Source organism: Artemia franciscana, chromosome 12 (assembly GCF_032884065.1).
Source record: "Artemia franciscana chromosome 12, ASM3288406v1, whole genome shotgun sequence".
Taxonomy (NCBI): Eukaryota; Metazoa; Arthropoda; class Branchiopoda; order Anostraca; family Artemiidae; genus Artemia; species Artemia franciscana.
This window is the reverse complement of record NC_088874.1, coordinates 31,913,875-31,934,660: the sequence shown is the minus strand read 5'-3', so window position 1 is coordinate 31,934,660 and position 20,786 is coordinate 31,913,875. Positions and strand designations below refer to the sequence as shown.

The 20,786-nt window shown below is 36.0% G+C and overlaps 1 protein-coding gene and 1 long non-coding RNA gene across 5 annotated transcripts in view; both read left to right on the top strand.

The window, feature by feature from the left end:
* Nucleotides 1-20,786, top strand: part of LOC136033997 (uncharacterized) — a 501,602-nt gene that overhangs the window by 110,521 nt on the left and 370,295 nt on the right. The window lies entirely within an intron of this gene.
* LOC136033994 (uncharacterized) overlaps nt 1-20,786 on the top strand; it is a 70,386-nt gene that overhangs the window by 26,518 nt on the left and 23,082 nt on the right. The window contains exon 1 of one of the 2 annotated variants that reach the window (XM_065715030.1): nt 16,296-16,819. The exons of the other annotated variant lie outside the window; for it this stretch is intronic. The gene's annotated coding sequence lies outside the window, so the exon portion shown is untranslated. Of the gene's footprint in view, nt 1-16,295; nt 16,820-20,786 lie in introns of those variants that run through there. 2 annotated transcript variants of the gene reach the window in all.

Here is a 20,786-nt window from a genome sequence, read left to right as displayed (position 1 = left end):
CGTTTTGCAATCGGACACGCATATTTGTAGTTAATTTTAATGTTTTTACGTGTGCCCATAAATTAGAATTTTTCAGGCAAGCATTCATTTCGTCTGCAGGAGTTGATCTAGGTATTATAGGTAATGTTTGCCTGAAATCTCCCGCAAGCAATATTAAGGTGCTGCCAAAGGGTTTCGACTTCCCTCGCAAATCTTTCAAGCATTGATCCAGAGCCTCGAGCGATTTTTTGTGTGCCATTGTGCACTCATCCCAAATAATAAGTTTGCATTGCTGAAATACTTTACCCATCCCAGATGATTTGGAAATATTGCACGTGGGAGTTTCTGTAGAATGCAAGTTCAGAGGCAATTTCAAAGCGGAATGAGCAGTTCTTCCACCAGGCAGCAATGTTGCGGCTATTCCGGACGACGCAATTGCCAACGCTATATCATTTTTAGATCGAATTGATGCCAGAATCAGTTTTATCACAAACGTTTTACCAGTACCTCCTGGCGCATCCAAAAAGAAAATTTCTCCAACGTTGTTATCGACACAATGCATTATCGTATCATAAATGTCTTTTTGTTCCGACGTTAACTTGGAAATGTTATTTTGTACATACGACAATAGATCACTCGTACTGTAACTTTGTTCACGATCCAATTCTACACATGTCGAAACAGCAGCGATACGGTTAGGTGAAGGCATTCCCAAACCCTGAAGAGGTTTGTTTGCCATACTTATGCAAAAATCTTCTATAACAACTAAAGTGTAGTTATAAATTTCTGATGTAAAATCAAAAGTCATGTCTGACGTCTCTAACTGTTTTCGATGAAGTATATCTTCGGACATTTTTGACTTATATTTTTCCCATAAATCTGTAGGAGCTGATGGAGAGCAAGTTGTTAAAATGATGCCAAACAATGCACGAATTTGACTTGGGGTTGACGTTTCGCACGCGTCATTGATGCAGTTATCCCAGTGTTGGTCATTCTCCAATAAATTCAGAGCTTGGCATGCACTACGGTAAGTGTCATGTATAGTACCATTTACAGTCCTCAAATACTCAAAGGATGTCGGACCGGGTACATTCACCAAAAGCAGGCGTAGAAAGAAGCATTCATGTTGATTGGGGTGAACGGTGTAGAGTCTTCCTATCGTGGTATCTTTGAAGATGGTAGGTTGGCCGTCGACTGACTTACCCTGTTTTCGACGTTCAAATACTTTATTTTTAGTATTCCACGTGTAATACGAAGGCACTTCAGTATACAGCAGTTTTTTTGCAAAAGAATCATTTTTGCAAAGCGAAAAAAAAGCTGTTAATGTTGTATCCGGTGGATTCAGGACTCTTTGTTGCACGTTGGTTTCCGTGAAATAAACACGTTGACCATTCTGTAAATGTACCGCTAAGTGAACAACAGCTGGACTACGTTCATGTATCGGAAATGAAAGAACTCGCCAAACAGCTTCATTACTGCTTATGTATCTTCCAGCCTGATATTCTACGATTTCATCGAAATCTTTGATTTCGGACTGCAAGCCAAAAACTGCCATGTCACTGCCTTTGTTGACGTATTTACATATGTATTTGATTGCCTTTACGGAGTTACAGTATTCAACGTTTATGTGTGCATTAAATGTTTTTGATAATAAAGGGGAATATGGAACAACCCACTGGTTATCTACTTCGATGGTGGTACCGTTACGCTTCTTTATTATTGCTGTTTTACCGCCATCTTCAGTAGATCTTCTTCTATATTGTGGGTAACCATCATTGCCAGTAATTGTTTTGGGTACTAAAAGTCGAGGATATTGCTTTGTGCACCTTCCTTTGGCCATGCATGGTGAATTTTCGTTCAGTGCACCGCAAGGTCCATGTATCATATTTTTTACAATAATATCATGTAACCCCTTATCGACATTTTTATCAGGTATTTCAGCGGAAATCACATCATCAATTTCGTTTGAAGTAATTTTTTTATGTAGCCAGATTAGTATATGTGCGTGTGGCAAACCTCGTTTTTGCCATTCCACTGAGTACATCTAGCATCGCACTGACCCAAACACTTCATGTTTTACAAGGTAGTTTATCAGTGATTTCAACTTTTGCCGGAAGACACGTGCCGTAATGTCATGCCTATGAACCGCCGATTGTCCTTGAAGTAAAAGCTGCAGTATCTCGTCCCAAGATTGATTACATGTAAATGTAATAAATAAATCTGGACGACCATAGAGACGAACATACGCAATAGCATCTTGAGCATATTCATGCATATGACGGGGACTGCCAACATATGACGAAGGTAAAATTGTTAATCTTCCAACGTTTGTGGTATTACCGTCATTTATAACTGCATCTCGCAAATGAATGTATTGTTCAGAGCGGAGCTTGGTCTGATTCAGGCGGATATATAGCAAACGTTCTGATTTAATTTTAGCATACATATCAACCATAAATTGGTGAAACAATTCACGGCATTTTAAAATATAATTTTCTTCATCCTGCCGAATCATTAGTCTATAGGAATAATAATGCATTGCACTGCATTTCTTATTCATTTCTTTGTTAGTGGCTGGATTCATCAATTTAATATTAAAGTGATAGCCGTCGGCTCCATCCCAAAAAATGATAGGATATTGTAGGGCATCGTAGCATCGATGAGTTTCAGCAATTCTTAACAACTGAGCGTTTCGCTTATGTAGAATAATATCTCGAGGTAAAAACTGATCACCGACCATAACGATTGCCACTTCGTCGATAGTCGGAGCATTGTATCGACGCACATGTTGGCCAGGAGGCGTTTTGTCAGCGGAAATAACAATTTTATGAGTATCAGTAGGCATCAAATCGATGGCTGTTTTGAACAGACGCACTAACTTATTATTTTCGTGGAAAAGATGTTGCAATTGGGAAACGATTGTCCTTTCAACGTTGGGAGAAATTTCGCAACGTGCATTCAATTCAGAATTTCTATCACTGATGAAGTACAATTGTAAAAATTTACGATTCTCGCCTGAGAATGGTAGAAGGGACCCTGCTTTATGATAAATTTGCCCTTTTACTTTGAAAGTAGACATAAATTGATCTGGATTTTCGATTTGGGCTCCAAACGACGTCATTTGGAAACATGAGTTGTATTGTCTGATTTTTGACAAAAAACGCTTAGATTCTGACGTAGTTCCAGTAAGGAAAGTCTTCAATGGCTCTGGTGGTGCAGCCAATAGAGGAAGTTTAACTTTTCCTGAGGCGCAACACATTCCCATTGTTTCACCATTGAATTTCAAGGCCTTGCAATAGGGACAAATTTTAGACATTGTCCCGATTTGAACACATCTACTCAAGCTATAATCATCGACTGGGTTGTACCTGAATGCCAGGCGATAACTTTCAGATTGCTCTGATTCCTCGGCACGCTTTCTTTTCTTACTTTCTCTATCAGCAGCAAGCCTGTTTCCCTGCTGGTCTTTTGATTCCTCGGCACGCCTTCTTTTTTCACTTTCTCTTTTAGCAGCAAGTCTGCTTCTGCGTTGCTCTAGTAGTTCCTCGGCACGCCTTCTTTTTTCACTTTCTCTTTTAGCAGCAAGTCTGCTTCTGCGTTGCTCTGGTAGTTCCTCGGCATGCTTTCTGTTCTTTCTTTCTCTATCAGCCTCAAGCCTGTTTCCCTGCTGGTCTTTTGATTCCTCGGCACGCCTTCTTTTTTCACTTTCTCTTTTAGCAGCAAGTCTGCTTCTGCGTTGCTCTAGTAGTTCCTCGGCACGCCTTCTTTTTTCACTTTCTCTTTTAGCAGCAAGTCTGCTTCTGCGTTGCTCTAGTAGTTCCTCGGCACGCCTTCTTTTTTCACTTTCTCTTTTAGCAGCAAGTCTGCTTTCGCGTTGCTCTGGTAGTTCCTCGGCACGCTTTCTTTTCTGACTTTCTCTATCAGCAGCAAGTTTTTTGGCATAGACTCTTTGAGCATCTTCATCAGTCATTATAAACTTAAGCATTAATAGAATTCTACGCGAACATACGTCTTATATAACTTGAATGACGTCACGCCTTCAAAGCAAAAATGATGGCAACTAATTTCATGACGTCAGCCGAAACATGACGGCGAACATATGTCTTATATAACTTGAATGACGTCACCTTCAAAGCAAAAATGATGGCAACTAATTTCATGACGTCAGCCGAAACATGACGTCACCTGATCCACACATCCACAGATCCACACACAGACAACTTATTTTTATATATATAGATATATATATATATATATATATATATATATATATGTATATATATATATATATATATATATATATATATATATATATATATATATATATATATATATATATATATATATATATATATATATTTTCCCAAGAACAGTTATATGTTGCATGTTCAAGAGTCGGTAAACCTGACAATCTATTCATATGCACAGACAATGGGACATCGAAGAATGTTGTATATTTGCAAGTTTTATGTAATTGAAAACATACATATATATATATATATATATATATATATATATATATATATATATATATATATATATATATATATATATATATATATATATACATATATATATATATATATATATATATATATATATACTAGCTGTTGGGGTGGCGCTTCGCGCCACCCCAACACCTAGTTGGTGGGGGCGCTTCGCGCCCCCCCCAAGCCCCCCCGCGCGCGTAAGTCGTTACGCGCCATAATAGTTACGCGCCATTGTAGTTGTGTCCCTATGTCCCACCTGTGAATATAGATAGATATATATATATATATATATATATATATATATATATATATATATATATATATATATATATATATATATATATATATATATATGGTTTTAACTACGTAAAACTTGCGAATATACAACATTCTTTGCTGTCCCATTGTCTTTGCATATAAATAGATTGTCAGGTTTACCGACTCTTGAACATGCAACATATAATGGTCCATGGGAAAACAATCTGTATTCAGATCTATACCTCATGATTCTAATGATTGCCCTTGAGCTTTGTTGATGGTGATTGCTAATCGACCATTCCCTGTCCCGGTGTCCCGGTCGTCCTTTACATCCCCCTGTTTCCCCCGGTGTCCCCGTTGTAGTTGTGTCCCTGTGTCCCGGTCGTCATTTATATTCCCTGTGTCCCGGTCGTCATTTGTATCCCGGTGTCCCGGTCTGTATATACATTCGTTTTTTTAGTTTTGTTTTTCTCCTTTATTTTTTTCCTTTTTTTTCTTTTTTAGCTTATTTAGATTTTTAGATTTTTTAGTTTTTTTATTAGTTTTTAGTTTTTTTTTCTTTTTAGTTTTTTTGTCCCGGTCGTCATTTATATCCCCCTGTTTCCCCCGGTGTCCCCGTTGTAGTTGTGTCCCTGTGTCCCGGTCGTCATTTATATTCCCTGTGTCCCGGTCGTCATTTGTATCCCGGTGTACCGGTCTGTATATACATTCGTTTTTTAGTTTTGTTTTTCTCCTTTATTTTTTTCCTTTTTTTTTCTTTTTTAGGTTATTTAGATTTTTAAATTTTTTAGTTTTTTTATTAGTTTTTAGTTTTTTTTTCTTTTTAGTTTTTTTGTAGTTTTTACCTTCTTTTTAGTTTTGTTAATTTTTTTTTTTACTTATGTCCTGGTCGTCATTTATACTCCCTGTGTCCCGGTGCTTTGTTGATTGCTAATCGAACATTCCTTTTGTCCTGGTCGCTTTCTCTTTGAGTGTCGTCATTTATTTTTTTCTTTTTTAGTTCTTTTAGTTTTTACCTTTTTTAGTTTTTTTTAGTTTTTTAGATGAAAATTTTTTTTAGTTTTTTCCTTTTTTTCTTTTTAGTTTTTTATTGGTTTTAGCTTACGTAACGAACTTTTGTATTCTCATGTTTTCATTACGTATATTATGGGTATCACCCCCCTAATATATCAGGTCAATAAATTATCCTAATATAATAGGTCAGTGCCTCGCTCTTTACACTAAAGCTTAAATTGTGTCCCGATTCATTAAGAATGACCTCTGAACCACAGAAGCCGTAGAATAAATTGTTGAAATCACTAAAAATACTTTAGCGTAAAAAGTGAGGTATTAGGAGGAGATGAGTCCCTCATATGCGTAATAATTTCTGTTCGTTTTTTTTAAGTTTTAATGCTGCTCCTTACTTCCAGCTGAAAAAACTTTGCAAAACTTAGCCACTGATAACGTATATAAACAAAAATTATTGTGCATAGGAGGGAAGCTGCCCTTTCCTCAACCGTTGCTATTTATTCAACCGTTTATCCTGCTATTAATTAAAAAAAATTTTTTGTTGCAAGTACGGAGCGACTGTAAAATTTAAAACGAACAGAAATTATTTCGGATATGAAAGAGAGTGTCCTCTCCTCAACGCCTTGCTCTTTACGCTAAAGTTTGACTTTCTCACGTCTCCACTTTTTAAAATAATTAAAAATTTTAGCATAAAGAGTGACGCGTTGAGGAAGGGACAACCCCTTTCATATACGGAATAGTCCTGCTTGTTTTAAAATTTAATGTTGCTCCTTACTTGCAGTTAAAAAAAACTTATTTATTTATTTAATTTCTGATTGTATTTTGAATTAATATATGTTTTGATTTTGGCTCACAGCACATGAATAACTGAAAAGAAATTTGCATATTAATTTTATTTTTATACTAGATGGCTTTCTCATAGTTTTGATCGGCCGATTTTGATAAGAAAAGGGTTGGGGAGGAGGCTTAGTTGCCCTCCAATTTTCGGTTACTTAAAAATGCAACTAGATTTTTTTCTTACAAACGTTTTTGTTAGTTTTTACGTTTTCGTTTTTTAATCAGAGGATTTTGAGAAAAAAGGAGTGGGGGAGGAGGCCTAGTTGTCCTCCATTTTTTGATTGCTTAAAAAGGCAACGAGAACTTTTAATTTTTACGAACGTTTTCGCTAGGAAAATATACGTAACTTTCAAATTGACTTACGCAACGAACTTCTATATTCGTATGTCTTTATTACGCATATTACGGGGTTCAAAGTCTCGTCAATACCTCGCTCTTTACACTAAAACTTGAATTTTGTCCCATTTCTTAAGAATGACCCCTGAATCACAAAGGCCGTAGAATAAATAGTTGAAATTACTAAAAATGCTTAAGCATAAAGAGCGAGGTATTACGAGGAGACAAACCCCTCATATGCGTAATGAGTTCTGTTTGTTTTAAGTTTTATGCTGCTCCTTACTTTCCGTTGGAGAAACTTTTTATATTTATTTTTTCATTGTTTTTTTTTTTAAATAAAGTTAGGCAGTCCTACGCCCCCTGCATTGAAATTCTCTTCCCCATGATAAATTCCTCCATGGAAAGCTTCTCCCCCGTAACCCCCCACTCAACTTCTCCTATCCCCCCAAACCAAAAAAATCCCCCGAAAACGTCTGTACACTTCCCAATAGCCATTGGTATATGTAAACAACGGTCAAAGTTTGTAACTCGCAGCCCCTCCCCGGGGACTGTGGGGGAGTAAGTCGTCCCCAAAGACGTAGTTGTTAAGTGTTTTGACTATGATGAATGAAATGGCTATCTCAGAATTTTTATCCGGTGACTTTGGGTAAAAAATGAGTGTGGGAGGGGGCCTAGCTGCCCTCCAATTTTTTGGGCACTTAAAAAGGGCACTAGAAATTTTAAATTCTGTTAAAATGAGCCCTATTGTGACATTCTAGGACCTTTGAGTCGATACGATTACCCCTGGAAGAAAAATAAACAAATAAAACCGCATCCTTGATCTGTCTTCTGGCAAAAAATGCGAAATTCCACATTTTTGTAGATAGGAGCTTGAAACTTTTACAATAGGGTTCTCTGATGCGCTGAATCTGATGATGTAATTAAGAATGTATTACATTAGGGGATATTTCCCCCTGTTATCTATATATCTATATATATATATATATATATATATATATATATATATATATATATATATATATGTATATATAAATAAGTTGTGTGTGTGTGTGTGTGTGAGTGTGTGTGTGTGTGTGTGTCGAGTGACATCATGTTTGTGTGTCGACTGACGTCATGAAGCTAGTTGTCGTCATGTTTGCTATGACGATTACGTCATTAAAGGTATTTAAGACATTCGCTCACGGAAAAATGTTTAATTGTAAAATGACTGGAGAACCTACAATGGCAACAGCCGAGGAAGCTGCTCAAAGAGTCTATGCCAAAAAACTTGCTGCTTATAGAGAAAGTAAGAAAAGAAAGCGTGCCGAGGAATCACAGGAACAGCAAGAAAACAGGCTTGCGGCTAAAGAACGCAAAACCGCGCAGTTGGATGAAAATCCACATGGACAGCGAGAGTCAAAACATATCAAAACTGAAAATAATAGCGATGATGATTGGGTTTGGGATTTTGACTTGGATAGGGTCATCAATGCCTACCAGATTTAAGTTTAAAAAAAACAAAAGGTTCGGCGATATGTACTTCATAGTGACGCTGAAAAATAAAGACCGGGACACAAATGACGACCGGGACACAGGGAATAGCGTGCCGAGGAATCGCAAGAACAGCAAGAAAACAGGCTTGCGACTGATAGAGAAAGTAAGAAAAGAAAGCGTGCCGAGGAGTCACAAGAACAGCAAGAAAACAGGCTTGCGGCTAAAGAACGCAAAACCGCGCAGTTAGATGAAAATCCACCTGGACAGCGAGAGTCAAAACATATCAAAACTGAAAATGATAGCGATAATGATTGGGTTCGGGATTTTGACTTGGATAAGGTCATCAATGCCTACCAGATTTAAGTTAAAAAAACAAAGGTTCGGCGATATGCACTTCATAGTGACGCTGAAAAATAAAGAAGAAAAAGAAAACTGAAAAAAGAAAAAAAGGTAAAAAACTAAAAAGAAAAAACACTCAAAGAGAATTTACAGACCGGGACACAAATGAAGACCGAGACAGAGGGAATATAAATGACGACTGGGAACCTCAAAGAGAAATTACAGACTGGGACACCCGGACACAAATCACGACCGGGACATAGGGAATATAAATGACGACCGGAACACAGGGACACAACTACAACGGGGACGCCGGGGGCACAGGCGGGATATATAAATGACGACCGGGACACAGGGATTGTTCGAATAGAAATTACAGACCGGGACACAAATGACGACCGGGACACCGGGACACAGGGAATATAAATGACGACCGGGACACTCAAAGAGAAGTTACAAACTGGGACACCGGGACACAAATGACGAGACACAGGGAATATAAATGACAACCGGGACACAGGGACACGTCATTAGCATAATGAGGTATAGATCTGAATACGGATTGTTTTTTCCATGGACAATTATATGTTGCATTTTCAAGAGTCAGTAAACCTGACAATCTATTTATATGCACAGACAATGGAACAGCGAAGAATGTTGTATATTCGCAGGTTTTACGTAGTCAAAAACATATATTTATATCTAGCTCTATTCATAGGTGGGACACAGGGACACAACTACAATGGCGCGTAGCTAATATGACTCGTAACGACTTACGCGCGCGGGGGGGCTTGGGGGGCGCGAAGCCGCCCACCAACTAGGTGTTGGGGTGGCTCGAAGCGCCACCCCAACAGCAAGTATATATATAAAAATAAATTGTTTGTCTGTCTGTCGACTGACGTCAAATGACGTCTAGCCGAAAGTGGCTGAGTTGGTAAAGCGTTATGTTTCAGGTTCTAGGTCCGAGAGGTTCCAGGTTCGAACCTTGGCTCTAGCATTAATACAGAAGAAGAAAAAAAACTGAAAAAGGTGAAAACTACAAAAACTAAAAAGACAATACTAAAAAAACTAAAAAAAACTAAAAAAAAGGTAAAAAACTCAAAACTAAAAAAGAAAAAAAAACTAAAAAGACAAAACAAAGGTAAAAACTACAAAAAAAACTAAAAAGAAAAAAAACTAAAAAAAGGAAACAAACTGAAAAATAAAGGAGAAAAAAAAGAAATAAAAAAAACTAAAAAAGGTAAAAACTACAAAAAAAATAAAAAAGAAAAAAATAAAAAATAAAAAAGCTAAAAAAAAGGGTAAAAACCAAAAAAATAAAAAGAAAAAGCAGAAAAAGGTAAATACTACAAAAAAACTAAAAAGAAAAATACTAAAAAATGAAAACTCTAAAAAACTAAAAAAAAAACTAAAAAAAGGTAAAAAACTAAAAAAGAAAAAAAACTAAAATAAAGGTAAAAACTACAAAAAAAACTAAAAAGAAAAAAAAATAAAAAAGGAAAAAACTGAAAAATAAAGGAGAAAAAGAAAACTAAAAAAACTAAAATAAAAAAACTAAAAAAGGTAAAAACTACAAAAAAAAACTAAAAAGAAAAAAGAAAAAACTAAAAAAGCTAAAAAAAAGGTAAAAACCAAAAAAAAACTAAAAAGAAAAAAGGAAAAAGGTAAATATTACAAAAAAAACTAAAAAGAAAATACCAAAAAAGCTAAAGAACTAAAAAAAAATAAGAATAGGTAAAACACTAAAAACTAAAAAAGAAAAAAACTAAAAACTAATAAAAAAAAACATTTTTCGGACACCCGGGTTTCTAGTGCTGACACTTGTGATTTTATCTAACAGACAGTTTTTGAAATTTCAGTTTTTAGTGATGTTTCCAAGTCTTTTAAAGACGCTTGGACAATTTCTTGAAAGGCCGCTTGAGATGGGATTTTATCAATGATCTCATTTTTCATGCTATCTATTGTAGCTTTTACGATATTCTCAACGCTAGGATTTTGAGTATTAACAGATGTTGATCCGTATTTACATGCTGGGCACTTGATACAAATATCTACACGTCGGGAGATTTTCGTGATTAGCAGATATTCAGGTTCAGGCATGTCTAGACACTCGGTACATATTCACTTGTCACACCCATCGCAAAGAATGGCATAAGAATCATTTCCTAATGCAATATCGCAGACAGACAATTGTTGGATCCTTTTTTCGGACTTATATGAGTCCTTTTTGCTCTTCTACTTGATGTGGCCTTAATTTCGCTAGGTGGCGGCATGATATGAGAAAAAAGCGCTGCCTTTTTTTTTAATGCCGGGGAAAGAACTTTCAGCCAACTGATATAAATTTGTCACGGGGTTTTCAAAACTTGGGGAGGGGGCAATTTGGACCTGTGGGAAGTGTGGATACTCGAATCGCCTATCCCCAGCAGTTTAAGGATGGATATCCCGCCAGTACCAAAACGGCTCTTCGTGTTCATTATCGCTCTCTTCTGCACAGGTTTCCCCAAATGTAGAAGATAGACGATTCAGCTTACGTAATCTGTGGATTTATCAAAAACAGATACTTCGCAAATATAGATCGGTAACACTGTACAGTTAAAATAATGAAGAACAGGAAGATGTGAGAATTGAAAATATATGGGTGTGTTCCAGCTCACGGTTTTTTAGTAACTGCAGTTACTGCGCGGTAACTGCCCATTTCTAACTGCAGTAGAGCCAGTGGGAACGGCACAGTAAGCTGACTAGCAGTAGCGTCATTTTCGAATTAAATGCGCGTGTTTAAATTTAAGGGACAGTTTAATGCTGATTAGTATAATTTTTTTATTCCTTCTGTTTCAGAGCATTTAGAGAGGTTCTAAGCCAACCATGGGCATTTGGCTGTCACAAATGATTTTGCTCAAATGAGCTGGTGAAAAATAAATAGATCATATACTTTTTCTCTTTTTTTATTATTTTAAGACTAGAATGTCACAAAACTAAGCATTCAAATAGCTTGATTGTATCTTAAGCATATACAATCCCAGATGGAGTTTTGTTGATACGCGTCTTAAATTGATTTGTCTAAATAAAATGGGCCTATAGCATTTACAGGATAGTAGTGGGACAACTATAGCAAGTTTTTTTTTTCAATATTCTACTTGTTTTTAAGTAATTATTGTTCTCTGGTCAAATTTGTGTTCCTTGCTAAGTGGTAGGCACTCTGGGCTGGAATGCTTTGTCCAAGGTGTACAGGTTTAATTCCTGGCATTGTCAGTTTATTTTGTTTTGGATAGGGGTTGGTGATATGACTAACCTCAGCTAGAATTGGCCTAACTTTAAATGAGTACAGATGGAAATCTAGGGACAGTAAGAAGGAAGGGCATGTAAGAGCATAGGCTGGCTGGTCCCTAGCTTCCTATTGCACTACCTGGCTAAAGGACCACCAGGTCCTTTACTGGCCTTCTGACTTAGCCATAGAAAATTTCTTTCTAAACCCATTAAATATAAGTAAAAATGAAGAATACTAGTGTGATGGTCCTTCTATTTCCCTGAAATGTGGATGTATGGACAAGAGTGTGGGTCATGAGAGATAACTTGTGAATATAATTGGGGTGAATGTTCTGCAAGATTCAAAAAATTTATAACTGTTGCTCAGGTTGGCAACTGAACACAGAAGTATAATTTTGTTATTTGTTTTTCTTTGTGACTATCATGCTTATTTAATGTCCAGTATTTTAAAGTTAATCTTCTTTAATTTGTCTTTAATTGCCATGGCCCTAGGGCTTAAATACAATAAAACCTACTTATATCCATTGATTTTCTTTAAATAGATAGTAGCTCTATGTTTCCTAGCTTCAGTAACTTTAAATGTAATTGTGAGACCAGGGATTATAAAGTAGGTGAAAACTTGCAAATGAACCTCTGGTATCAATAAAAATTTGTAAGAAATGGATATCAATTTAAAGGTTAGAAAAACTGTTAGAAAACAAAGAAGACAAATGAATAAACAAAAGTACCCTTTACAACCATTTAATGAATTGTCACAAATATAGGTCACCCTTAAGATTGAAATGAACAAAGCTTCAATTATGAATCCATTTTCCTTTAAACAGACTGAAGGGGCAAACCTCCAAGCTTTGACAAATTCAATCTCACTTTTGGGCATTCTCACCTTTCCTTTTCAAAGGAAACTTTCTTTGGATGTTTCCCATGCAACTAAAAACAACACGGACAGCATCAGGTACAAATGACCTTCTCTTCTACTTAGCCTACATACCAAAGGGAAAAGCATGCATCTCTATGCTATAATTTACCTCCAACCTGCCTAATGTGCAAATATATAGCCAAAATTATGTAGTTCCAATGTATTCTGTCACTTGTTGCCTTTTCCCCCATTCTTGCTTTGTTACAGTTGCTTCAATTAACAGGGAGTTAAAGGTTGAGGGATAGATTGGCAGAATCAATGGGAAACATGTAACTTCAGCAATATATATTTTTGAAGGTCATCAAAGATCAGGGCCCTCTAGAGCAAGAATGAGCAGAGATGTGTACTTTGAAATACCTTCCTGAAAGTTTCATTTTCCTAACCTAACCCCTTTCAGTGATAGCAAGAAGTCAATCAACTAGAATTTTACTGGATAAAATTACCATCCTTTGGAATAGACTCTGAATAGTCTACCCTAGCCTACTTCTTCAATAGGATTAAAGACAGTCTCAGAATAATGATTTGGCAGCCCATAAATCCTCAACTTATCTATAATACTTCACCTAGGCCTGTTTACAGAGCCTAAAAGGAGTTAATGCTTAAAATGCTACCATGTGGCAATTTGATGGAGCCTCAATGTTACCTGGAAGAAGTCAATCCTTAGAATGATTCCAAATGGCAATTTAAGGTAATAATTACGTCTGAATATGCCAGAAAACATGGAAATCTTTAAATTAAATAATAAGTTTTTCATTGATTTAACCTACTTGCTAATAGATAGCCTACTACTCAGGGTGTCCTTTCATGTTGATCCCAAAATATGGTGATTTACTAACCTGGCTCGGATCCCTCTTTCTTTTGCAAAATTACTGTCCCGCCTTCTTCCAAGCAAATAATTTGATTCCATTACTTCATTCTTGTCCATATTTATTTTTTGTTGAATGAGATTTTTGTTGAAGAAGGTGAATTATGTACTTACTGCGCTAACAATTCTTTTGAGCACGGTAAGAAAATCACTGGGTGTGTTCCAGCTGACGGTTTTCCAGTAACTGCAGTAACTGCGCGGTAACTGCCCATTTCTAACTGCGGTAGAGCCAGTGGGAACGGCACAGTAAGCTGACTAGCAGTAGCGTCATTTTCGAATTAAATGCACGTGTTTAAATTTAAGGGACAGTTTAATGCTGATTAGTGTAATTTTTTTATTCCTTCTGTTTCAGAGCATTTAGAGAGGTTCTAAGCCAACCATGGGCATTTGGCTGTCACAAATGATTTTGCTCAAATGAACTGGTGAAAAATCGATAGGTCATATACTTTTTCTCTTTTTTTATTATTTGAAGACTAGAAAATCACAAAACTAAGCATTCAAATAGCTTGATTGTATCTTAAGCATATACAATCCCTGATGGAGTTTTGTTGATACCTGTCTTAAATTGATTTGTCTAAATAAAGTGGGCCTATAGCATTTACAGGATAGTAGTGGGACAACTATAGCAAGTTTTTTTTCAATATTCTACTTTTTTAAAAATAATTATTGTTCTCTGGTCAAATTTGTGTTCCTTGCTAAGTGATAGGCACTCTGGGCTGGAATGCTTTGTCCAAGGGGTACAGGTTTAATTCCTGGCATTGTCAGTTTATTTTGTTTTGGATAGGGGTTGGTGATATGACTAACCTCAGCTAAAATTGGCCTAACTTTAAATGAGTACAGATGGAAATCTAGGGACAGTAAGAAGGAAGGGCATGCAAGAGCATAGGCTGGCTGGTCCCTAGCTTCCTATTGCACTACCTGGCTAAAGGACCACAAGGTCCTTTACTGGCCTACTGACTTAGCCATAGAAACTTTTTTTCAAACCCATTAAATATAAGTAAAAATGAAGAATACCAGTATGATGGTCCTTCTATTTCCCTGAAATGTGGATGTATGGACAAGAGTGTGGGTCATGAGAGATAGCTTATGAATGTAATTGGGGTGAATGTTCTGCAAGATTAAAAAAATTTATGACTGTTGCTCAGGTTGGCAACTGAGCACAGAAGTATAATTTTGTTATTTGTTTTTCTTTGTGACTATCATGCTTATTTAATGTCCAGTATTTTAAAGTTAATCTTCTTTAATTTGTCTTTAATTGCCATGGCCCTAGGGCTTAAATACAATAAAACCTACTTATATCCATTGATGTTCTTTAAATAGATAGTAGCTCTATGTTTCCTAGCTTCAGTAAATTTAAATGTAATTGTGAGACCAGGAATTACAAAGTAGGTGAAAACTTGCAAATGAACCTCTGGTATCAATAAAAATTTGTAAGAAATGGATATCAATTTAAAGATTAAAAAAAACTGTTAGAAAACAAAGAAGACAAATGAATAAACAAAAGTACCCCTTTACAACCATTTAATGAATTGTCACAAATATAGGTCACCCTTAAGATTGAAATGAACAAAGCTTCAATTATGAATCCATTTTCCTTTAAACAGACTGAAGGGGCAAACCTCCAAGCTTTGACAAATTCAATCTCACTTTTGGGCATTCTCACCTTTCCTTTTCAAAGGAAACTTTCTTTGGATGTTTCCCATCCAACTAAAAACAACACGGACAGCATCAGGTACAAGTGACCTTCTACTTAGCCTACATACCAAAGGGAAAAGCATGCATCTCTATACTATAATTTACCTCCAACCTGCCTAATGTGCAAATATATAGCCAAAATTACGTAGTTCCAATGTACTCTGTCACCTGTTACCTTTTCCCCCATTCTTGCTTTGTTTACAGTTGCTTCAATTAACAGGGAGTTAGAGGTTGAGGGATAGATTTGCAGAATCAATGGGAAACATGTAACTTCAGCTATAAATATTTTTGAAGGTCATCAAAGATCAAGGCCCTCTAGAGCAAGAATGAGTAGAGATGTGTACTTTGAAATACCTTCCCAGGACATACTTTAGCCTGTAGACCCATCCATGAAAGTTTCATTTTCCTAACCTAACGCATTTCAGTGATAGCAAGAAGTCAATCAACTAGAATTTTACTGGATAAAATTACCATCCTTTGGAATAGACTCTGAATAGTCTACCCTAGCCTACTTCTTCAATAGGATTAAAGACAGTCTCAGAATAATGATTTGGCAGCCCATAAATCGTCAACTTATCTGTAATACTTCACCTAGGCCTGTTTACAGAGCCTAAAAGGAGTTAATGCTTAAAATGCTACCATGTGGGAATTTAATGGAGCCTCAATGTTACCTGGAAGAAGTCAATTCTTAGAATGATTCCAAATGGCAGTTTAAGGTAATAATTATGCCTGAATATGCCAGAAAACATGGAAATCTTTAAATTAAATAATAAGTTTTTCATTGATTTAACCTACTTGCTAATAGATAGCTTACTACTCAGGGTGTCCTTTAATGTTGATCCCAAAATATGGTGATTTACTAACCTGGCTCAGATCCCTCTTTCTTTTGCAAAATCACTGTCCCACCTTCTTCCAAGCAAATAACTTCATATTCCATTACTTCATTCTTGTCCATATTTATTTTTTGTTGAATGAGATTTTTGTTGAAGAAGGTGAATTATGTACTTACTGCGCTAACCATTCTTTTGAGCACGGTAAGAAAATCACTTACTGCGGTTACTGCCGGCAGTAACTATTCTCGTTCCCAGTGGGTTGGGCAGTAACCATTTTCCCGCTAGGAACGGAAGTAGTAACCATTCGGTTACTACAGTAAGTCCCTGGAACACACCCACTTACTGCGGTTACTGCCGGCAGTAACTATTCTCGTTCCCAGCGGGTTGGGCAGTAACCATTTTCCCACTAGGAACGGAAATAGTAACCATTCGGTTACTACAGTTAGTCCCTGGAACACACCCAGGGACTGGGTGTGTTCATATATGAATGACCCAAAAGTCTAAATATATCAATCACAGCACTGTGGTAGGTCCCTTAAATTATCACTTAGGGTAACACAAGGTTAGGGATAATGTAAAACATAAAGAAAAACAGTTTTATCTCACAGTTAAATGTAGCCTATATTTATCCAGGGCTCAAATTTATGCAGCCACATGGATTTGTTATTGTTTATAGATGATTGTTTATAAATTGTTGTACTGTTCTCTAGTGAGAATCTCAGTATCTGGTTTAGTTGTATTTTTAAAGCTTCACTGTCCTGTCTCCATCAGCTGATAATCACTTTCTAGGATACAGTCATTTTTTGATATTATTGTATGGTCCCAATTGACAAGATTCCAAATTCCAAAATCTCTTGAATTGGTAGTAGATTGATTTAATTTTTTTAACCCAAAAAATGGGGTCCTGACAAAGGCATAGAAGTGCCTCTGCTCCTTGGCCAAGCTGTGTAATTTTTACTTTTACATTTCTATTTCATATGTGATTCCACTTGTACCAGTCTAGAAGCCTACAAGGTTTTTCTTTGGTATATAGCTTGCACAGTACTCAAAAAGAGTTCTTCACTCTACCACCATTCTTGTAGCAGCAAAAAAAGCTTTTTTGAAAATGCTGATCTCAATCTGAATCTTCTCATAACATTCAAGTCCTGCTGACCAAACCCTAAAGAAGTACACTTTGATGGTAAAATTCTAGTTAATTGACTTCTTGCTATCTCAGAAAGGGTTTAGAATGGGTTAGGAAAATGAAACTTTCAGGGATGAATCTACAGACTAAAGTATGTCCTGGGAAGCTATTTTGAAGCAACTACCTCCACTCTTTCTCCCTCTAAAGGGCCCTGACCTTTGATGACCTTTAAAAATATGTGTGTTATAAAAGTGAAACCTTGCAAAATAGATCTTCTGCTTAATTGAAGTACAACGAAATTGTTTTCAGCTTCATAACTTTGCTCAATTCCATTTTATAAGGTTTTAAAGATATGCAAATACATTTCCTAAATTTTGAAAAAAAAACATCAATATAGCTCAAAATTCTACTCAAATAGCCTAACAGGAATTGCATTTTCAGAGCTAAAGGTGGAGAAAAAGCAACTAGTAACTGAAAATTAAGGTAAAATGTTGTTTTGTAAAAATTTCAATAGGTATAAACCTGTCATGTAGGCAAATTTCAGGGCCCTCTAGAGGGAGAAGGAGTGGAGGTGGGTTCTTTAAAATACCTTCCCAGAACATATTTTAGCCTGTAGACCCATCCCTGAAAGTTTCATTTTCCTAACCTAATCCCTTTCCAAGATAGCAAGAAGTCAATTAACTAGAATTTTACCCACTTTGATAATTAATTTGTGAAGTTCTTGCCAATTTTCTTGTGCTAACCTTTCTCAGAAGCATTGTGTACCAAATAGATCTTCTAGATACCAATTATGCCATTTGTCAATTTACATTTTTCACTGTCAATCACTCCAAAAAGTTTCTGTTGACATTTGGGTCATCAAAATGTAATGCTAATAGTTCAGAGATTGACAACCTACTCTTATCAACTGTTCTGACTATTTCCAAATTTAAGTCTTCTGTTGTGGTGTAACTAATAAAGACCATCTTCAAATGTCTTACTACAACTCATCTCATCTTCTGTATTTCAAGCCAAGAGACTGTAAATTGTTTTATAGGGTTAATGGACAATGTGGTTTGAATGGTGTACTTTGTGTTTTTATCTGATATAATTTCTAGAAGTTTTAGATGTACAGTGCTATTTAATAACTACAAAAAGACAAAGCACAGGGGTGACAAACAAAAATGATAAGTTAGTCTCTCTGCTTCACCATTTCCTATCTTTTTTTCTTATGTTTAAATGGAAATTGTGACTTATCTGAAATTTAATATACATTAATCAACTAATTGTTAAGATAATCGGCACTTGTTCAGCCAGTCATCCTTAATGTGACTAATCCAAGTATCATGTAGCTTCACATAAAGTTTTCAGTTGGATAGTAGCCTACTTTTACCAAAATTCTTTGACCCCCTTTACGAAACTTCTTCTGAATCCTTCTATCTTTTAACAAGCTTTTTTGAGATGCTTGTTAAGAACTTTCTTGATTTTTAATTGAATGTTTGTTTTTCAGGATGGTAATGCTGCAAGCTGCAGAATTATGGTCATTTATTCAAGCATTATTTGTGAATTGTAATTACCATACTAGAATAGTTTTTGATTCTATACATTTAAGCAATATATTGGATATGTATCTGTCCTTAACCAGTAAGCGTGTCCAATTTGAAGTTTTTTTTTTGGGAGGGGGAATCATTTCATTGTGAGCATGTTCAATTTCAGCTAGATTTCATTTTTTGAACTACTGAACCTGATAATAACACTTGTTACTGAAGGGAAAGCGTTTGATTGTATTAGGCAGCAATTCTACCTTAAGCACCCATTTTCTGATTACTGTTCCCAGCATATTCATAATTTCAGCATATTTGATGGGAAATCCACTTTTCAACCTAGTGTGCCTTTTGGGTGGGGGGGGGGTGTCACATCTTCCAGACCTGGTGCCTGGACTAGTTATGGAATTTGAAAAAATCTTTGGGATGAGTAGAAATGGCTTGACTTCTCTTGTTCTGAGCAGTGAATTCGATCTTGGAGACTTTGATTGTTGGATATCATGTAAAGCCAAGAATTTGGTTATGTTTTTGCTGAAGTTTTATTTGTAATCATTTCTCAGCTTTTGGAGTATCTTGCATATCCTGCACATCAGTGTAGGTGCCTTATAAATTAGCCAACTTTCTGTTCAAAGTTGTTCTGACAAATAATTTACAATGACTAACAATTTTTTCTATTATATGCAAAGTTGAGACAAAAGAGGCCGAGTTGATTTTTTCCAGTAGTCATTTTTGCTTAATGTGTTGACTCATTGTCAGAACTATCAGATATTGCAGCTAGCACAGCAACAATATATTCAAATCTGGCCTTCATTAAAACTTAATATCTCTATATCAGGCTAAAATTGAAAAAAATTAACTGTTTTTCTAAGAAATCTGGGAAATGACATGCTAGCTTTCAACTTTCTGTCGTTTTTTGAAAATATTATTGAAGCTCTAAAAGTTACGTCTAGACTGCCAACTTTGCTCTAAATGGTTTGGCCACACAAACTTAAAAGCACTTATAATAGACAAGATAGAGCAATAATACCCTGTTCAAAGATAGAGCACCCTAACACCCTGTTCAAAAAATTTTCCTTGCAAAAAGTTTTCTAGGAGAAGGGGCAGCCTAGAGCATAAGACAATCAGACTCAATTAAAAATTGTGGAAAGATTTATTGCTTCCCAAAATTACAACAGGTGTAGACTGGTGTTAATGCACTTTCACAAGCCTTAGAATATGCTACACAAACAGTAGGAATGAAAACTTTAAAACAGCTTCCAAGGCAATATTTTAAGCTCTGACATATATATCATGAAAAGAGAAATCACCAATGCAACAGCACAAACACACACAAAAAAAAAAGAGAGAGAGACAGAAGGAGAAAAGGAAGACTGTTTTCCTAAATTAGTGATTAATATAGACCAGCACTTGAATGAGGCCTTAACCCTACTCATCCATACAATCACATAGGTCAAACAGCATAGCCACACACAATCAACCATAAAGAATAATCCATGGACAGGCAGTCATGTCGTCAATAAGTATAAGTTGTCATTTACCAAACAATAGAAAAATAATATAGACAAATAATTCAGAGGCAACACCCAACATAAGGGCTCATCAGGAGAATACACTGGCCTATATAGGGTTTCGCCACTCTAAATTCTCTACCCAGCACAGTGTTGTGGCTACCACAGAATATCCATGGCATCCCCGCGTCAGGTATCACCCCCAAAATACATGCCTATGAAAGAAACAAACACCAGCAATGTAAAACAACCAAATAAAACCAAAACAAGTTTATCCTGTTAATATATCCCTCCCTTTAGCAACAATAAGTAAACTAAATATTATAAATTTTACCAAAT